Below are 5243 nucleotides of genomic sequence, written 5' to 3'. Positions count from 1 at the left end.
CTTTCTCTTAGCCAGGAATCTTTCCTTCCGAAGATAGAGCCACACAAGATCACCTACAATGAATTCCCTTGGCTTCTTGAATTTGTTTGCCTTGCCTTGTAACTCTCATTCGCCTTCTCAATTCTCTTCTTGACATCTTCAAGAAGCTTTTTCATCGTTTCAACTCTATCTTTCGCCTCAAAGTTCAACTCCTATTGAGTGTTACTAGGCAACAAGGCAAGTGGTAGGCAGGGATTGAAACCATACACTACTTCAAATGGTGTTTTACAGGTAGCTATGCAATGAGAGCAGTTGTAAGCAAATTCAACTTGAGGTAGTTAAGATCCCAATCTTTCATGTGTTTGCTAATGATAGCTCAGAAAACGGTGGACATGGTACGATTAGTTACCTCAGTTTGGTCGTCAGTTTGAGGGTGACCAGAGGTACTAAACAGCTTGGTTCCCACTAACTTCCACAAAGTCTTCCAAAAGTAGCTCAAGAACTTAGGATCGTGGTCCGACACAATACTTTTCGGAATGCCATGAAGCTTCACCACTTCTCTAAAGAACAAGGTAGCCACATGAGAAGCGTCATTGGTCTAGTGGCAAGGAATGAAGTGAGCCATCTTGCTAAAACGATCAACCACAACAAACACGGAATTATTTTGCCTTTGAGTTTGAGGGAGAGCAACCACAAAATCCATACTAAGATCATCCCAAGGGTGACTAGGGACCGGAAGAGGAGAGTAGAGTCCTTCACGGAATTGACTCTTAGCCTTATGACAATCCCCACAACGAGCTATCACATCTTGCACATCACCAAACATCTTTGGCCAATAAAAATTCTCTAGAAGAATGTCATATATTTTTGCAACCCCAAAGTGTCCGGCTAGTCCTCCTTGATGAGCTTCCTTAACAAGCAATCGTCGATGAGAGCATTTTGGAACACAAAGCTTGTTTCCCTTAAAAAGGAAACCCTCTTGCACCATGAAAGAGCCATCGACCCCTTCCTCACACTTCTTCATCAACCCACTAAAATCCTCATCATTGTGATACAACTCTTTAAGCAACTAAAACCCTAAATACTTCGCATGAAGAACAGTGATCATACAATGCCTCCTAGAAAGAGCATCGACAACAACATTGCTCTTCCCTTCCTTGTACTTAGAAGAGAAAGTGAATGACTGGAGGAATTCAACCCATTTGGCATGCCTTGCATTGAGTTTATGAGAACCATTGATATACTTGAGAGATTCATGATCGGAGTGTAGCACAAATGGTCTAGGCCTCAAGTAATGAGACCAATGATCAAGAGCCCTAACAATAGCATATAACTCCTTGTCATAGGTACTATATCTCATTCTTGCTCCACCAAGCTTCTCACTAAAATAGGCAACCAGTCTCCCTCCTTGCACAAGAACCGTTCCAACTTCAACCCCACTAGCATCACATTCAACTTCAAAGGGTTGATCAAAATTCGGAAAAGCTAAGATTGGAGCCTCACACAACTTCTTCTTGAGGGTCTCAAAAGCTTTTTTGAGCCGATGGTGTCCACTCAAAAGTACCCTTCTTCATGCATTCGGTCACCGGGGCCAAAATAGTGCTAAAAATTCTTCATAAACCTTCGATAGAAGGAAGCTAGACCATGGAAACTCCCAACTTGAGTGAGAGTAGTAGGAGTAGGTCAAGTTTGAATGGCCTCCACTTTACTAGGGTCCATTGAGATCCCTACATTCGAAATCACATAACCAAGAAAATCAATACTATCCACCATAAAAGTACACTTTTCCAACTTGGAAAAAAGCCGCCTACTTCTCAATATTTCAAATACTTGCCTCAAATGTTTAACATGATCAAGTTCACATTTGCTATAAATAAGTATGTCATCAAAATAAACAACAACAAATTTACTAATGAAAGGGCGAAGTACCTCATTCATGAGCCTCATGAAAGTGTTAGGATCATTAGAGAGCCCAAATGGCATAACTATCCACTCATACAAGCCATGCTTTGTCTTGAAGTGGTCTTCCACTCATCTCCTTCACGCATAAGAATTTGATGGTACCCCATCATCAAGTCAATCTTTGAAAACACCTTGGAACCATGTAACTCATTAAGCATATCATCAAGTCGGGGAATAGGGAAGCGATACTTGATGGTGATGTTATTGATCACCCTATTATCCACACACATCCTCCATGTACCATCCTTTTTCGGAACTAAAAGAGCCGGAACCGAACAAGGGTTAAGGGATTCCCTCATAAATCCTCTTTCAATCAACTCACGAACTTGTCTTTGAAGCTCTCTTGCTTCATCGGGGGTACACCTATAAGCCAGTCTATTAGGGAGTTGTGATCTGGGATTAAGATCAATTTGATGCTCAATTCCCCTAATAGGTGGCAAATCGGGGGGGGGGGGGAGATCATTGGGAAAAACATTATGGTACTCAACCAATACTTCCTTGACAAGGGGGTGGATTGGGTTCGCTCGCTCACTCTCTTGTGTTTCCCTAAGAGAAAAATAAATACAAGGTGTCCTTGATTTATCTCCTTCCCCATCTCATTTTCCCCAATGAGAAGGTTCTCTTTAATTGTGTTTCCCGTACCCAAGGGTTCTTTGTGTTTGATGGTGGGGGACAAGGGGTTGAGTACAATCTTCTTCTTATCCATCATGAATGAATAAGTGTTCTTTCTTCCATCATGCATTACATATCTATCAAATTGCCAAGGTCTACCAAGCAATACATGACAAGCATCCATAGGCAATACATCACAAAGCACCTCATCCTTATATAGCTTGCTAATTAGAAATAAAGAAGAGTTTGTTTCATTACCTTCACCTTATTGTGATTGTTGATCCATTGAAGCTTATAGGGAGTAGGATGATTGGAAGTTTCAAGATTGAGCTTGCTCACCAATGTCGTTGAAGCCACATTAGTGTAAGAGTCACTATCAATGATAAGGTTGCAAAATCGATCCTTGATGGTGCAACGAGTTTTGAAGATATTTTCCCTTTGCTCTTCCGCCAAAGGGGTAGAAATGGAGTGAAGTGCCCTCCTCACAACAAGAATTTGACCCTAATCGGCTTCAACTAGAATATTATCCTCTTCATCATATATATGGTCTCCAAAATCCCTCTTCTCATCTTCGTAATCATCATCATCCATTTCACGAATCATCATAGCTCTACTATTTGGACGCTCATCTTGTTGTGATCATCTTTGCTAGAAGAGTGCATGGGAGCCTTGCCTTTGTCATCCTTGAAAATGGGCTTGCTTGTCTTACCCTTTGGAGCAAAAGAACTATTGAAGGTAGGCTTAGTATAACCACTAGCTCTACTCACCTTGTCATACTTCTCAAAATTTAAAGCTTTTTGCACCACTTGATCTAAACATCCATGGGCATGCACATTAACCTTTTGCCTAAGATTTCTTTCAAGACCACCAATATACCTAGCAATCTTATGCTCTGGTGCTTCTTCAATTCCACTCATGATAGAAAGTTTCTCAAACTCCCTAGTATACTTTTCTACTGACATAGTTCCTTGCTTAAGAGAGTTTAATTTAAGATAAGCATCTTGCAAATAATCTTTGGGCAAAAAGGCCTTATTCATATGTTTCTTTAATTTCTCCCAAGAAGTGATTTTTTATTTTCCATCTTTCTACCTACGATTCTTTAAGTTCTCATACCACAAAGAAGCATAATTTTTGAGTTTAAGTATGACCAATTTGAAACGTTTTTCATCATTATAACCCCAATATTCAAACACATTCTCCATCCTCCTAACCCAATCAAGAAATTCATTAGGATCAAGATTACCTTTAAAGTCCGGAAATTCCAACTTGATGTCTCTGTCACGGTTGTCCTCATGGTGTTGGGGTTTGGTGAGTCGCACTCACCGCGGAAAAAACCCGAGCCAAGGATCACGCTTGCAAATAAATAATATTACTAATGCATAAAATAAATACAAAAGGGAAAAATAAGAAATATACCTTTGTCGTGTGCTTCGCCCGAAAAATTGGGCTCTTACTTGAAAGCTTAGCCCCGAAAACATGAGAGCCTCCGACGGAGATCCACCCGCAAAAACAAATACCGACTTTTAGGTCCGTTACCTCAAGGTTAGCGAGGTCCGACCAAAACCCGAGTATTATATGAGTTTAAGAGTTTTTGCTAATGCGATGCTCTATTGAACTCCTACTCAAGCACTCTTCCCAAAAACCTAAGGTGGGTATTTATAGGGAAGAGTGAGAGTGGGAATTTCTATCCCATCAATGTGGGATCATGAAATTCCACAATTTATTTTAAAGTAAAAATAAAATAAATAAGCAAACTAATAATAAATCTACAAGTGTCAATTAATACATGCAAAGGGAAGTGAGGACCACTTGGAGAGTAGGAGACCATACTTGCTCCCCACTCCATACTCTCCTTGTGCTACATGTCCCTCACCCCACATGCCTCCCATATGCTTGGCCCTAGCTACCCGCGCCTAAGCTAAGCCACGGCCCAACCCCGCACTTAGAGTTGCGGGCTGCTGCTGCGGCAAGCAAGCCATGCACTCCAAGTGCGGGCTGCTGCTAGCATGCCGCGCACACCATGTGCGGGTTACTAGCAGCTGTTGCCCCTTGGTTGCTGCGGCTGTGGCTGCTGCTAGCCATGGTGCGCTAACACGCACCATCCATCCAGCCTTGGCTCTATGCTAGCACATTATGCCCCTAGCACTTGGATGCTCGTGGCATTCCGATGCTAGGGGTATTTTGGGAATATTGTCGATTTATTATTATTTGCGCGTCTCTTCATTTACTATTTTTGACTCGACTTCCGAGGCTCGGTTTTGACGCTCTAAGCTTGAATTTTCGACATATAAATATTTAATAATCGGGCGACTCATTAATTTCATTCGAATTAATTCGTCTAGTCGGTATGTTAATTGCTTGGGTGTGACCCGAAGGGTTCATTCAAGATTAAGCTGTAATATTAATTATACATTAATATTACTGATCATAAGCGGCCTCCACCTAGGCATTCTGATCACTTGACCTTACTGAATATATTAGCTTTTTAATAATTTTGAACACACTATCAGAATAATACACTTGTTCGAAAGACACCATTCCATTAAATCTCCCACTTGTCCTTCCAGACAAGTGAGCATTCAGTGTATAGCCCCTTTCTTATGTCTCTTCATGAACTACAGGGTAAGATTATTCGTCATCCCTGTACGTCCAGAAGTGTTTTTCGAAATTTGAGTTTGACTGTCAATAAG

This window comes from Chenopodium quinoa, unplaced genomic scaffold (genome assembly GCF_001683475.1).
Source record: "Chenopodium quinoa cultivar QQ74 unplaced genomic scaffold, ASM168347v1, whole genome shotgun sequence".
Lineage (NCBI taxonomy): Eukaryota > Viridiplantae > Streptophyta > Magnoliopsida > Caryophyllales > Amaranthaceae > Chenopodium > Chenopodium quinoa.
This window is presented reverse-complemented; position numbering follows the sequence as displayed.